This window comes from Bison bison, unplaced genomic scaffold (assembly GCF_000754665.1).
Source record: "Bison bison bison isolate TAMUID 2011002044 unplaced genomic scaffold, Bison_UMD1.0 scf7180017864205, whole genome shotgun sequence".
In the NCBI taxonomy this organism is placed as follows: domain Eukaryota; kingdom Metazoa; phylum Chordata; class Mammalia; order Artiodactyla; family Bovidae; genus Bison; species Bison bison.
In genome coordinates, this window is record NW_011494777.1 from 3,225,602 (window position 1) to 3,241,974 (window position 16,373).

A 16,373-nucleotide genomic window follows, 5' to 3' on the forward strand; every position below is an offset into this window, starting at 1 on the left:
GAGTTTTAAATAGTTTCATCATTCCCATCAATATACAGATTATTGAGTAAGACAGGAATCTTTTGAACTCATGCCGGAAAGATACTCCAGTGAGCTTTTGTCTGTTCCAGGAAAGTTGAGAACTGCCAATTTCCTTCCTTTTCCTGATAATATAAGGGCCTCCTCGGTGGCTCAGTGGTAAAGAATCCGCTTGCAATGCAGGAGATGTCGGTTCGATCCCTGGGCCGGGAAGATAATCTGGAGATGGAAATGTCAACCCACTCCAGTATTTTTCTTCCTGGAGAATCCCACGGACAGAGGAGCCTGGCGGGCTACAGTCCATGGGGTCGCAAAGAATCAAACGTGACTTAGCGACTGAAGAGCAGCGTAAAGTATTATGTAGATGAGGAATTCCACCTTCTGGTGTGGGAAAAGCTGAAAGTTTAATGTAAGACAGCACATTTCTGGTAGCATCTGATTTGGATCAATATGGCACACTCAAGGCTAGTCATCACCAACTGACTGACTTCCTTGGCTTTGTGGTCCCTGTAGCCTGACCTGATCGGAAAAGGTGAGAGGCCATGTCTTTGAGTAATGTCACATTGTGCACAGAATCAGACCAGCTTCCAGGAAGGCTTTGGGGTCACTGAAGTTACAGGAACGGGTTCTCAGACATGTAAATACACAGCCCTTTGGTATTTGAGAAACTCATCAGTCATGAGTCCCCCACCCTAGTGCAACTGGGCAGATGACCATGCGTCTTGGCTCACAGACTAGTTTTTCCTTTATTTGCTACAGCCCTGGCAGGGGCTGCATTGTTCTTCACTCTCCTCACTAACATTGCCCTCTTCTGCCATTTCAGTATTCATTGCTTGGAAAGGAGGCAATGATATTTACTGCCAGTGGTTCTCTCAGTGAGCAGTGCTAGGAAGGGGTAAAGTATTCGCCCTTGAACATCTGGTTCAAGGATTGGAGGTTTTTCAGAGTCGGTGCTTAGATTACCAGTCTGTCCCCTTTGGTCTCACGAAACTATCTGCCCAGTAAGAAAGTTAGAAAATAGCCTTCACCAAGGGTCAGATTCTGCCTTGCTGTCTTTGCAGAGATTAGCACACAGGAGCACTTCCAGGAGCCTCTGGAGCATGGGCTGGAGGGTGGAAGCCCAGGCACTGGAATCCCCATGGAGGAGATAGAAGGAGTCAGTGAAAAGATGCTCAGATGGAGTATTAGGCTAATGTTAAAGCCTCAAGGCCATTAAGGAGTCTACTCATCATAGCCTGTGAGGCTCAGGGTGGAATCGATTTGGGGAGCAGAGAAAATCCCACACCTGGTGCAGTAAACCCCAAAGCCATCACCGGGAATTAGTTAAGTCCCCTTATTCCTCATACATTTAGTTTCCTTGATCCTGTTTATTTCTTTCTTCAGTTTGCCAAGACACAGGTGTATACTGATCTCAGCAGCCCATGAATATTTGAAAACTAAACTTGCTAGCAAATAAATTTAAAGTCTCAAATCAGTGTCTTAACATTATATGATCTCATCACTTAAGTTCAAGGAAGTCTTTTGGATTGCTTCCACTTAGAAAAGAAGTATTTTGGCATATAACTGTGCTACGGCTAGGGGGCTATTGCTTTCCTGGGCTTCCCAGATGGCTCAGTGGGTAGAGAATCTGCCTGCAATGCAGGAAACACAGGAGACGAGGGTTCAGTCCCTGGGTCGGGAAGATCCCCTGGAGGAGGAAACGACAACCCACTCCAGTATTCTTGCTTGGGAAATCCCATGGACAGAGGAGCCTGGTGGGCTACAGTCCATGGGGTCACAGAGTCAGACAAGAGGACACGAATGAGCAGCAGAGGGCCATTGCAAATTTAATCTGACAGCATACTTCATTCAGGTAAAATAAGATATTTATTGAGCATATAGTATGTGTCAAGACTTAGCTTGGTACCAGAAAATATAATGATGTAGATGACTAATGTAGCCCCTATCCTTGTAGTGTTTATAATTCAAAGGGAAGGTTAAGACAAATGAGTAGGTGATTTTAATAGATGGCAGTAAATGTCATCCTCTTGGAGATAAGACCATTTTTATGATAACTTTTAATCCTTTACTACTTCTCCTCATACTAATTTAATCCTATATGGATACAATCGAGATGTTTTGTTAACTGTGTGATTGATGATAGAACATAACCATTGATTTTGTCAATGGCACTTGATTGGGTGCCATAATGAGTGGTGGAAATAGAACTCAGAAGAAAAGTTTGTCAAGAAAGAGAGAGATGAGCGAGGACAGGCTGAGATTTCAAGAGGGCACAGACAGTACGTGTTGAGGATGCCAACATCTCACGGGTGCTCATCCCACGTTAGCGACAGGCTTTCAGGGAGCATTTATTGGCCACTATGCGCCATGGACGAATTGTGAGCAGACATTTACATATTGGAGAAATGGTTGTCAATAATTGGATGAAACTAAGTGAGGACTTTTCTAAAAGGCATCATCATAAAATATCAAGGTACTCACATTTTTCCTTATGGGTGTCCTCCTCATTGTAGCAGTAGAATTAAGTAAGTCTGTACCAAGTTCCTACTACATGCAAAGCACAGGCACTCTGGAGTCTTATAAGCCCCTAGAGGAGAACTCTCAATGTATTTACTTTTATACAAAGAAAAACTTAAAAAAAAAAAAAACTTAAAAAGTGCTACATTTATGATTCCACTGGGGTACAGGGAGTTGGGAACCAACACTAAGTAAGAGAACCTTGAAAGGCTTTCTGAAGGAGCTGGCATTTGAGCTGCACCTTAAAGACACATCCATCTCAGCAGGTAGGGAAGTGAATTCCCCATGGGAATCATCTTAACACAAGCCAAAGACACAGGTGAGCCATTGACTGTGGGGGTCATCACGAGTGAGTCAACGGGAAAAGATTCCGAAGAGAAAGTGCAGTGGGAAGTGAAGCTGGCAAGCAAAGGTGGGGGCAAGGCATCGGTACAGATTTTTAATTTCACCCCATAGTAGGGAATATGCAATCAGCAAAGGATCTTGAGAAGGGGCTACTTTGTGTTCTCTGAACCTACTTGAGGAGGTGGGATGAAGGCCAGATCAATGTGGAGGAGTCAGTGAGTTATAACTCATTATGACCTCATCATTCTGGGAAGATGTGGCCAGAAGTAAATCTCAGGTGGGCTCTCCTGATAACAGTGGAAGTGAGCTTCTGCGGGTGAAGGGGGTTAAGTGTAGATGGACTGAGAGAGGTGGATGGAGGTGTATTGGTTTCTCTCATCACTGAGCTGTGCAACCTACATGCTCAAGGAGCAAACAGAAGTAGATATGTATACCTGGGAACCGGTCTTGCTTCTGACTCCAGTCATTTAAAAATATTTATGACATCTTCCTCTTTTCCTAGAATAATGCCTTTTATTATTCTGGGTGTTTTCCTTTTCTTTGTTTCTGTCTTTTGTTATGGTCCATATAGGACATTGATTATTGTTGTTATTATTATAATTCTTAAAGTTACATTTTCTTGGAATCATAAATCAATAGATTATCTTCCCTTAAGGCACTTCTTCTATTTAAAGAGCAAGATCGATTTTTACAGGCTATGCCAACAATAAATCTTTGGGTCTTATTTCTTCCTCCTAAAGACTGGATCAAGATTATTATTATCATTATTTATTATGTGTTGAGTGCTGTCAGTGGGCTCTGCAGTATACAAATATAAATGGATAATCATCAGCATTAAGTCTGTTTCCAAAAGGAGCAGGTGTTTATCATGAAAGAAAGTACCTGAATTACCAAAATAATGCCCATTTGTGGTTTTCATTTCCTGGAAAATATGGTCTTTGTGGTCATTCAACTCCTGTGGCATTGCTACTGGAATAAATGGAGGCAGCCTCTCTTTTCTGGCTTGTTTCCAAGTTGGGCATTACCCACTGCTTTTTGAAAGTTATCTTTGATTTAATTGGGTTGGTTTGGCTTGATATCGTTCAAGATTCTCTCTTCATTAGTGACTTAAACAAAACCCAGATCACTTCTTCAAGGCAGAATGTTTCACTTACTATTTGGCTTTCTCCTCTTGACCAGCAAAAAAGGAACCCAACCCATTCAGGATCTGCTTTTTTTATTCCATCTTCAGTGGTTGAGGAGAGGACAGAATCTAGCCTGGAAAAAACAGGTTTAGAAATCTTGGTTCTGCCCACTGGGAGCTGGGAAGAAATGGGTTCCATCAGGTGCACCCTAGAGGGTGCTGACGCAGCCCCTTTATCTTGCTGCTTCCTCAAGGACCACAATCAACCAGAATGTTTTCCTCCATTTGGGGGGTCAGATTAAGCAATATCTGAATATCCCCAGTGGCTCAGTGATAAAGAATTTGCCTGCAGTGCAGGAGCCTCCAGAGACATGAGTTCAATCCCTGGGTCAGGAAGATCCCCTGGAGGAGGGCATGGCTACCCACTCCAGTATTCTAGCCTGGAGAATCCCATGGACAGAGTAGTCTAGTGGGCTACAGTCCATAGCATCACAAAGAGTCAGACATGACTAAAGTGACTTAGCATGCATACATATATCTAGAGTCATGTTCCCTCAAATTTTCTTCTGTTCTATGTTAGCTGAAAAGAAAAAAGGACCAAAAAATGCAGTTTATGTCCAACTCATATTAGTTATTTGTTTAAATTCTTCCAAAATGTCATGCTAACAGGCACTATCAAGGAAAAAAGAAAAAGCACAATCAACTAATTGGTTGATTTGAGGTCACCCAGTAGTTACAGCAGCACCATTAACATTTGTTTGGAGTTTTGCATGTTGCAAGAAACTCCATCATCTAGTCGAGGTTCTCAACAGTCCTGGAAGGGGAGGGGAAGAGCGTGTTATATTTAGCATCCCTGGTCTATAACGAGGAAGCAGACTTGCCTGCAATTAAACAATGCATATGTTGCATAAACTGAGGTCTTGTCCCTTTTCATTACTTGTAATTGAATGTAACTGAGAAAGGACCAAAGATCAGGCAGCCAGAAGCAGAAACATAAGAAATGTGAAGAATGAGTTGATCTTCAGAGTACATGCTAAAGGCTATAGCAGTGGGATTACTGCCTGAATGACTTTAAACATACTTCTAGATCTATGAGGAAGTGGTTAGTCTGATAATCACATACAGCCCAGATCTGTTTATCTTCCCAGAACTAGATAAAAACTTTCTCATGTATATATTATGACCTGCCCTGGCAAATGGACCCATTTGTAGATAGGGCTATCAATCCGCAAATGAGCCTCCCTCTCCCATCCTAATCTGGAAAAGCATTCAAAACCATCAAGATAGTAGGGTTATTGGCTATGGCTTCAGAAGATCAACAGCTCTTTGCCCAAGAAGGAAATAAGTCTTTCCCTTCATCTTCTTTTTTAAGTAACCAAGCCAAGCGCTTAAAACCCCATGCCTCACAAAAGCCCTGTGTGCACTGCATTCTTTCAAGCTACACTCAGTTGAACACTTGCTGCAGGCTGTGATGTTTATTACTCTTTTTTTTTTTTTTTAAGTTGAACCCATCTCAAATGGATATGGTTTCAATTTTGCCTGAGAACTAGTGTAAGATTTGGATGCTTGTGCACAGCCGTAAAATTCTCCATACTTTGGATTAGTGGAGTTAAACAAATGGACCATTCACCCAAAGTCTTGACCATTTACTAACAGGACCATTGATCATGCACAGAATTCAATGTGCAACATACAAATGAAGTGTCCATGGGAATCTGTGAGACTGTAGAAGATGAGAAAAATTATACATAGTGTTTTCATTCTCTGGTAAAGAGTCAAACTTATTTTGTTCTAATGATTTTTAACATTGTAAAATATACATTTTACTTTCTAAGTTGCTATCTAAAGTCATTAGCAAGAAAGCAACAGGGAACAAATTCTTACAGCTCTTAATATAAAGGCAAATAACCCAATATTTTGGGTCATTTGGACAAATGACCAAAGAATCTGAACAGACAGTTCTCCAAAGAAGATATCCAAGTGGTCAATAAGCTCAGGAAAAGACACCAAACAACACTAATCATTAGGGAAATGCAAACCAAAGTCATAATGAGATATCACTTTCTACTCAGTTTAGTTGAGTTGCACAGTCATGCCTAATGACTCTTTGCGACCCCATGGACTGCAGCACACCAGGTTTCCCTGTCCATCACCAACTCCTGGAGCCTGCTCAAGTTCATGTCCATTGAGTTGGTGATGCCATCCAACCATCTCATCCTCTGTCATCCCCTTCTCCTCCCGCCTTCAATCTTTCCCAGCATCAGGGTCTTTTCCAAGGAGTCAGTTCTTTGCACCAGGTGGCCAAAGTACTGGAGGTTTAGTTTTAGCATCAGTCCTTCCAATGAATATTCAGGGTTGATTTCCTTAAGGATTGACTGGTTTGATCTCCTTGCAGTCCAAGGGACTTGCAAGAGTCTTCTCCAACACCACAGTTCAAAAGCATCAATTCTTTCTTTATAGTCCAACTCTCTCATCCATTCATGACTACTGGAAAAACCATAGCTTGGACTTAGATGGATCTTTTTTGGTGAAGTAATGTCTCTGCTTTTTAATATGCTATCTAGGTTGGTCATAACTTTCCTTCCAAGAAATTAGAGTCTTTTAATTTCATGGCTGCAGTCATCATCTGCAGTAATTTTGGAGCCCCCCAAAATAAAATCTGTCACTGTTTCCATTGTTTCCCCATCCATTTGCCATGAAATGATGGGACCAGATGCCATGATCTTAGTTTTCTGAATGTTGAGTTTTAAGTCAACTTTTCCACTCTCCTCTTTCACTTTCAACAAGAGGCTCTTTAATTCTTTGCTTTCTGACATAAGGGTGGTGTCATCTGCATATCTGAGGTTATTGATATTTCTCCTGGCAACCTTGATTCCAGCTTGTGCTTCATCCAGCCTAGCCTTTTGCAAGATGTACTCTGCCTGTAAGTTCAATAAGCAGGGTGACAATATACAGCCTTGACATACTCCTTTCCCAATTTGGAACCAGTCTGTTGTTCCATGTCCAGTTCTAACTGTTGCTTCTTGACCTGCATACAGATTCCTCAGGAGGCAGGTCAGATGGTCTGGTATTCCCATCTCTTGAAGAATTTTCCACAGTTTTTTGTGATCCACATAGTCAAAGGCTTTGGTGTAGTCAATAGGACAGCTGTAATAAAAGAGAGATAATAACCACTGTTCGAGAGGAAGTGGATAAATTTGGATCCTCACATTAATAGGAATGTAAAATGGTGCAGCTGCTTTCAAAAAATGTCCAGCAGTTCCTTAAAAGTTTAAGTTATCATATACTAACTTAGGGACTCCCTTGGTGGCTCAGATGGTAAAGAATCTGCCTGCAATGAAGGAGACCCAGGTTTGATCCCTGGATCGGGAAGATCCCCTAGAGAAGGGAATGGCAATTCACTTGAGTGTTCTTGCCTGGAGAATTCCATGGACAGAGGAACCTGGCAGGCTACTGTCCATGGAGTGCCTGAAGAACTAACACTTTCCTGATAACTTATCACAGAATCATATGATAACTTATCAGTTATCATATCACAGTTATCATATGATAACTTATCACAGTTATCATATGATAACTTATCACAGTTATCATGTGATCCAGCAGTTCCACTGCTATGTGTATTAAGAGAAATAAAAACATATCTACCAAAAACCTAAACAGCAATGTGTACAGTAGCATTACATCATAGTTAAAATGGGCAAGCTACCCAAATGCACACCTGATGAATGGACACATAGATACATGGATGAATGGATAAATAAAATGTGGTAAATCCATATAGTGGGATATTATTCAAAAGCAGAAAGCACTGAAGTACTGATACACACTGCATCATGGGTGGATCTCGAAACCATGGGCACTGAATGAAAAAAGCCAGTTAGACCACATGCTGTGTGGCTTCATTTATATGAAATGTGCAGAATAGGCATATCTATGGAGAAGAAAGTGATTACGTAGGTCTGGGCAAGGGACTTCGTGGAGACTGAAGGATGACTGCTAAGGGCAGAGGGATCCTTTGGGGAGAGGGTGATGAAAATATTCTAAAACGAATTGAGGTGATGGATAGACGAGTCTGTGAATATACTAAAATCCATTGACTCATACATTTGAAATGGATGAATACGTTATGTGAATTGTATCTCAATTAAGTTGCAAGAAATAAAATGAAAGAGGAAAGCAGCAGGAATTGTGGACAGTGGTCATTCTGAGCTTCACCAGAGTGTTTGTGATGCACGTTCATTCTCCCTTCCTCCTTGTTTCATGTCTGAAGACAACTCTGGAAAAGGCAGCAATGATATTCACACATGCAGCCTTGCTAGACGGAGCCAAGCTCCTGTACAGCCTTCTCATCTCTTGTCTCCACGGGAAATTCTATCTGGTGGGACCTGATGATAGCTAAAAGCGGATTCCTAGTTGGTCACAGCATGTTTGGCCTCCGGCTTTCAGGACTGGAATTCACCAGGAAATGTTTTGTTTGCTGCTGTCTGTAGGATTATATCTTTATTGATCTTGCTTGTCTGTGACCAATGGGGACTATGTGGAAATGATAAAGCCCTTTGGAATGAAAATTCAGAATCTGGTGAAAACATCACCAGGTCCCAGTAGAGAAGGAAGAAGCGTGTGTATAAAGCCTGTTCAGTATAAGATATCACCCCCCGCCCCCATTTATTTCCCCTGTTCAGTTAGAAGAGTGTTCAACTGCCCTCACTGCAGTGGCCCCCAGGGGCAGATATGAAGAAATGATGGCTTTTCCCCAATTACCTTAGAAAACTGGTTCGTTTGGGAATTAGCCATAAATGGATCATGTCTCTATCTGGTGAATATCTTCCAATTTATATTAAGAAGCTTATAGTGTGTTAAAGCCTAAACTGATAACAGGATATAATGGGTGGGGAAAGAAGATGGAATTTTGAGATCCAGAGCAGCCTCAGGGGGGTGGGGGACAGACACCAGAGATTCTGGGACAGTCTAAAAGACTCATTTATAAGAAAGAAAAGAAAAAAGAGAAGGGGATCACAGGCCTTTCAATAGTCCAGTATTGGTAACAATGGATACTGTATTTATTAATCAGGTAAGATTTAGCTGGTGTCATGTATATAACACTTCCTAATTGAGAGTCCACTTCTTAGGTAAGTGTTAAAGTAGAAGAGAATATTGAGATGGTCATTAGGGGCCAGGGGTTGCCTGGCCAGTAGGTATGTAGTCTACATGCCAGTAGGTATGTAGTCTAGAGCTTTCTTCCTTGATCTTCAGTTTTCTCATTGATTAAAACATTAGGGTTTAGGGACTTCCCTGGTGTGGTCCAATGGTTAAGGCTTTGCCTTCCAATGCAGGCTGTGTGGGTTCAAACCTCACATGCCTAAGATCCCACATGTCTTGGCCAAGAAACTAAACAGCAGCAATATTGTAACAAATTCAATAAAGTTTTTAAAAATGGCCAATGTCGAAAAGAAGTCTTTAAAAAATGAACATGTAGGTCAGATGATCTTTGAGGTCAGTTTTGCACCTAATATTCAGAAGTTATGCAAGTCTATAGAAAACCATAGCATTTTCTATTTCTTTATTCTGGTGTTGAATCACTTCATTTATTTAGCGATGCATATCAAGTACTTCCTACATGCTGGTCACAGAGCCAGAACCTGGGGTCACAGAAGTGAAAATGATAAAGTCCCTGCCCTTGTGTAATTGACTTTGCCCTCATGGAGAGGACAGTGGAAAATGAGTAAGCAGACAGACACAAGACTGTTCATAGAGCCTGAAGGTCACAGCAAAGGGTGTAAGACTGGAAGTGAGGTGCCGGTAAGGCTTTACTTTAGGACAGATGAACGAGGAAAGGGTTCTCTGGACAGAGGATGTCTGAGTCGACACTGAAGAAGGAAAAGCCAGTCGTTCAGAGCTCTGAGGGACATAAGGGACAGGGGGAGGCAAGTTCATAGGTCCCAGGGTGAAAGAGAACTTCAGGGAGCAGGGTGAAGACATGTCCTGGACAAAGGGCCTGTTGGACCAAGGGCCTGATGGCCGTGTCAGAGGGATGGGAAGAGGTGGGAGGTCCAGGCATCAATGACTATGGGAAGCCTCCCTGAGAACCATGGCAGGAAGGGAGACTTTCATTCCAGGAGAGTGATGTGAATTAACTTGGATTGAAGAGAGGTCATTCTAACTTTCTGTGGACGAGGAATTTGGAAGGTAAAAACCAGGGCAGAGAGACCAGCTGGGAAGCTGTGGCATGAGTCAGGGAGACAGAGGGTGGTGGCCTGGACAATGGTGGTGGCAGCAGAGTTAGGAGGAGGCAGATTTTCTGAGCATGCTGAACTCTCTCCATGTTATGTGGCAGCTTGAATGGGAGCAGAGTTTGGGGGAGGACGGATACAAATGCATTTATGACTGAGTTCTTCCGCTGTTCACCTGAACTATCACAACGCTCTTGATCGGCTGTATGCCAATACAAAATAAAAAGTTCAAATAAAATTTTAAAAACATTGAAAGGAGAACAGACAGGACGTGGTCATGTGTGGGAAGTTGGTAGTGGGGGAGGGAAGGAAGAAAGGATGAGCCCTTGACTTGGGCGACGGGGTGGATGGAAAAGACCTGGGAGAAGCCTGTTATCTGAAGGGTGGGGAGTGTGGAGGCCAGAGGCCCAGGGCTCATCTTGGATGGACTGGCTTGTATTGGGACCACACTAGGATTATAAGTAGCCACATCACATGGGCAGTTCCATATGCAAGCCCACTGTTACTGTGGCTTTCTACTAAGGCCAAAGTACAGAATCAGTCCTGGATGAAGAGTGAGAGATGGAATGGCAATGCATTCAGGGAAGGTATGCTGAGTCACAGCTACATGCCACAAACTTCACCAGTGTAGATAATTTTGAGATGTTCCCTCTCTAGTTGTGGGGAAGATCAAGTACCTACAGTTAAAAATAGTAAGAGAGAAGGTTCTCATTATTTCTTAACTGTTACATTTCTTTCCCAAACTCGGGATGCTCAATATCCTATATTTTAAAAGCATGTTTTAGAAACACACTGCAAAATAATGAATATTTTTTCTGTCCCCCGTATCTGTAACATTTCTCTCTTATCTTTCACATCAGACAAATCGCACATGATTTTTAAAAATTCATCTGTCTTTAAAAAATTCTTCCATTTTCTATGGAAGAAAAAGTAAAGATTTCCTCCCTTATTTTTCTTGCTTTTCAAGCGAACCTGGTGACAGTCAGAATAGCTGCGGACTTGAGACCAGGAAGGCAGACTTGAAGTGCTTTTCTATTGTTTCTCAGAGTAAATGATGAAGTCACTTTATCCTGACTGGTGGCTTTTCAGAAAGAATCAATAGTAAAGACAGAAGTGAAGAAAGCCTTGCCCAAAGACATGGTCCAAATGTTTGCTCCTGGAGGTGGGCAAGGCTTATGCGGACAACAGCACCCAGAGAGGAAGGAACTCAGTAAGTTCCCAGTGTAAATGGTGGTGCCCGTTTCTAGGGAGATGACTTCACTCATTGCCATTTAATTAATCTTGACCAGAAATAAATCTTCTCTCTGGTGACTAGTGTCCTTTCCTCTGTAGAGGTTGGAAGCTAGGGAAGGTATTCCTGGACCTTCTGCTGGGACAGACATTTAAAATCACTGCCTTCCCTCAGGCCCAGTCCCTGGAGCTTCCTCTGTGTGAAAATTTTCTAGGATGCTTAACACCATTGAAGAGGCTAATTGACTTGTTACGTTATTGATTATTGTTCACCTGCACCTTTTAGCCTAGAATATATGAGGATGAGGATTCTGTCCTGGTTTGTTCACTGATGTACCCAAGCCTGTAGCACACTTGGGCACTGCCCACACTTAACAAATATTTGTTGAGTGAAGGAGAGCAGAGTAAGTGAAGGTGGCCAGGAGACATGTGAATGACAAGACCCCTCCCCCTGCCCACTCTAAACTCCCCTGTTTTTTTGTATTCTCCTTCCCTGACCTGCACCCTGCTTTCTGCATCCTCAATGAGGCAGGCAGTGAGCCTCAACTTAATAACTTTCCACTCTCGGCCTGCTGGCTTTTCATCTCAAAACAAAAGTGATACATACAAATAAATAAGCATCCCAAACATGCAAGCAAACCAGTCGTGTCCCCTTAAAATCAACTGTCTGGGAGGCCCGGTGCTTCCTCCCAATAGTGTCACTTTCAGAAAGCTCCTCCCTTGGAATAACACGTACAGCCCAGAGCCCCTTCTTCTCATGTGCGCAGCAGGGACAAAGCCGGCTTCCCTCAGAGTGGGACCACTTTTATGAAGCAACTAAATGCCATAGAAAGTCAAGTCTGGTGAATGAGCTATGTGATCAACCCGCATGATGTATATTTGGATCAGAACCAAAATCACTCCCAAGGCTGGAGGCTGTATTTCTGGTTTTAAGACTGAAGTCGTGGGACTTCCCTGGTGGTCCAGTGGCTAAGACTCCATGCCCCCAGGGAAGGGGGTCCAGGTTTGATCCCTGGTCAGGGAGCTAGATCCCACACGCCACACCTAAGAGTTCACATATGGCAACTGAAAGATTCCCTTGCCCCAACTAAGACCCAGCACAGCCAAATAAAATACATGCGTACATACGTACATAGATATTTTTAAAGAACCAAAGTGGCAATACTCAAAGATGCACCATAAATCCCCAGGCCCGTGGTTATGCCTTCCTTGCGTTAAGTACAAGTGCTCTCAAACTGACTGCCTTAAAAAACTGTACTCCTGTGTGTCTTCTGAAAATTTTATTTAAAAATCATTATTCCATCTTCACACCTTCCGCATTTTATAGGATCCACAAACCATCTGTATTTAAGTCCTTGCATCAGTGGTATGGGAGTTGAGATGCTCTTCTCTCCTTGTTTGCTGGAGGAAGAGGGGAGGAGGAGGTCTAACCTCATCAGAGTTCCACCCAGGAAAGGCATCAGGAACCACAGTTTGATCCTGAAGTGGAATAGTCTTGGGCAGGGAACCACATGACACTATTTGTCTTCCTTTTCTTTCCCCATCCATCCTTCACCTTCCCCTCTCTCATTGTGTTTTCCTGGTGGATTTAACCTTCTGGGTTGTTCTCTAGGCACCCCCCGTCTCTTATTCCTTCCACCCCCAACATCCCCACTGTGTGACCATCCCCTCCTCCCTCGGGATCCATCGTGGACGGTTGTGCCTTTCCTGCCTTCGGCCACAGTGTGTGGCAGCTGTCGGGGAGACCCTGCTGATGCAGTGAAATAAAGTCAGAAAGCTAGATTAACTCGAGTGGCTTTCTTTCTCATTTAGGACTGCTATTATGGTGTTGATGGCTGGTAATAAAAGACCTTTTAGTGTGGAAAATCAAATCATCTTATACAAACATAAATGAGTCCAGACCGTTATTATCCTAATGTAATTGGACAATGAACTCTGATTACAGGTGTCAGTTCCTGCCTTTCTTAAGGTATCGTAGGGCTATTCTAGCGATTGCCAGACTGACACTCTTTGTAAGGTGTGCAGTTTATCATCAAAGTGCTGCATTTCTTACATTTGGCTTCTCTGGACCCAAGACTTGTTGAGTATGAGGTATGAGAGCTCTGCAGTATTGGGTTTGTAGGTGTTTCCAGAAATTTTCTGCAACGAAATGTGATAGAGTGACAGTTGGGGTTGGGGATCAAGCTGGTCATCAAACAAAGTTACCACAGGCGAAGTCTGCTTAACCGTCACTTAGCTCCTAAGAGAAGGGAAGGAATGCACATTCAGGAAGGAAATACTTAGGTTGAGATGGAAATGTGCTTAGGAGATGGTCTCTGCTTGTCAGTAGGAAATAATTTACTGGCTCAGGTAAAGATGCCCATCTATCCTGGAAAATGTCATTGCTCTATCTATATTAAATAACATATGATTAAAATCATATTTGTGGAGATTTACTCACCATGCAATTAGTGTCTTCTGTGAGTGGCTGCCTACTTGGTGACAAGGATCCACTGCCCTACTGAACTGAACTGAAGTCCTCTGTCTTAATTACTCTAGGTAGATAGTTAATTTGATGGGCCTGGGTTTTATAGACCTGCCAAGGGCAGATTTTGTGTGTACACAGCTGAGCACACTTCTGTGTGAAGGGCAGAGATCACTGCTCTGCCCAGTCTTGCCTTTGCTCACCCGTGCCCTCCTCATGGAAAACCCACTCTCCTTCACCCTCCCTTCCAGACTGTACCTCATCCCCAACCTCATTCTCCAAGGCTGAAAGGCCAAAGGCCACCTCCTCCAGGAAGCCTCACCTGACTTCCTCTGTATGTGCTCATCACATATGCTTGTCCTCTGTTACAGCAGTTGTCATGTCTTCCCATTCTGCTTCATGTTCATCATTGTATCTCCTCCAAGGTCTCTCTAGTGGTATATTTTTATGTTTTTTTTTTAATTGTGGTAAAAGCCACATAACATAAAACATACTATTTTAACCACATTTAACCATCCAGCTCAGTGGCACTAAGTACATTCACATTGTTAATGCAGCTCTCACCATCATCCAGCTCCTGAATTTTTCACCTTCCTAAACTGAAACTCTGTCCCCATTAAACACTAAGTCCCCATTCCCCCTCCCTGTCCCCAGCCCTTGGCAATCTACCAGTGTACTTTCTGACTTTGCATTTGACTATTCTAGGTTCCCAGTATAAGTAGAATCAAGCAATATTTGTCTGCACTTAATGTATACTGGAATGCATTTTTTGAGGTGAACTTATGTCCTACAAACAGATTTTACCTGTTTTTTTCCCCCCCCTCTGTGCTATAGACTCTCATTAGAGCACTTAGTAAAGGCTGGATGAGTGAGTTAACTGACTAATGAGTGAATCTCAGACCACAGTCTTTGGTTGCTCTTGACCTGAACCATCTGTCTTGTTAACCTGTTCCTTCTGCTCCAGAATGAGGGTCAAGAGCTGAGCCTCTACTTCCTCCCCTTACTCCTTCAATCTCAGATCACCTCTACCGAGCCAGACAACCAGATTGAATTCTATCAAATGCAGCAGTAGTTTCTGCTGCATAATGAGTGGGCCCTGGTGACAGCTGGTGAGTCAGCTCACAATGTGTGAGGGAATGGGCTTGTGTTGCTGTTGTTTAGTTGCTAAGTTGTGTCTGATTCTTTTGCGACTCTGGACTGTAGCCCGCCAGGCTCCTCTGTCCATGGGATTTCCCAGGCAAGAACACTGGAGTGGGTTGCCATTTCCTTCTCTACTGGATCTTCCCTACCTAGGGATCAAACCCCATGCTCCTGGCGCATCTCCTGCATTGTAGGCAGATGCTTTACTGCTGAGCCACCAGGGAGTGGTGAAGAACGTTATTGAGAACCAGGCTGTTTGCTCAGAGGGTGGACACCAGGAAGTGCTCTGCAGCCCTTTAGAATCTTTAAGAGGTGGTTTTCTCTTTGGGGCAGAGGTTTTTCTAGGTCTATGAGCTGAAGAGTTGATCTTGGCATTGATCTTGCCACTAACTGTACACTGCCTTGCACTTCCCCCCGAGTTTTGAATATTTGTCTAGTGTCTCCAGATACATTATAAGCACCTTGAAGACAAAAAACTCAAGCCAAATAATTTTTTGTATCCCTTAAAATAACATGACCATGATCTCTTAGATAATATGTTCGCAGAAAGTTACAGTAAGGTTTTGCCAGGATAGTAGCTCTTTAATAAATAAATAGAAGAGTGAGCTTGTGGAGTGATTTTTCTTTTTTATGGAAATGATACTTATCTCACAGTAGTTGGAAGCGAATATTTTGCAGTCATGAGACTGTAATTCAGTAATACTTGTGGGGTCTTACTTGTCAGCTCAGAATGCTGCCATCAACCAGAATGCTCTTTCTTTAGGAAATTTTATAGGCTGACAGACTCTCCTGTGTGGAGTAAAGGCTCTCCTGGGTGGTGAGACGTGACTTTGCAGAATGAGACTGGGTTTAGGACACAGTTTGAGATGATTATGAGCTTTCCCTCTGTCTGCTTCATCCAGCAGAAACAGTACAGCAAGTGCACATTTCCTATTTACTTTTGGCAGAGTTCAGAAAGATTTATCTCAAAACAGATTTTATTTCTTAGAGTTTCATGTCTACACAGGAGTCCCATGAGATCAGGATTCCCAGGTTTTCTTTTCCATGGATACCTGTAATCAGAGATTCAGATGTACAGAAAGTTATAATAATGAGATTTTATTTTGAGATAAAGATGGCACCATATGGCCTCTTTACCAGCCCTCCTCATGTGGCAGGGTGGACAAAACTAGCACCTTTTCAATTTCCTGGACACTCTTGGATCCTCACCTTGGCAGTTTGTTGTGGTTGTTGTTCAGTCGCTAAGTCGCATCTTACTCTTTGCAACCCCATGGACTGTAGCACACCAGCTTCCCTGTCCTTT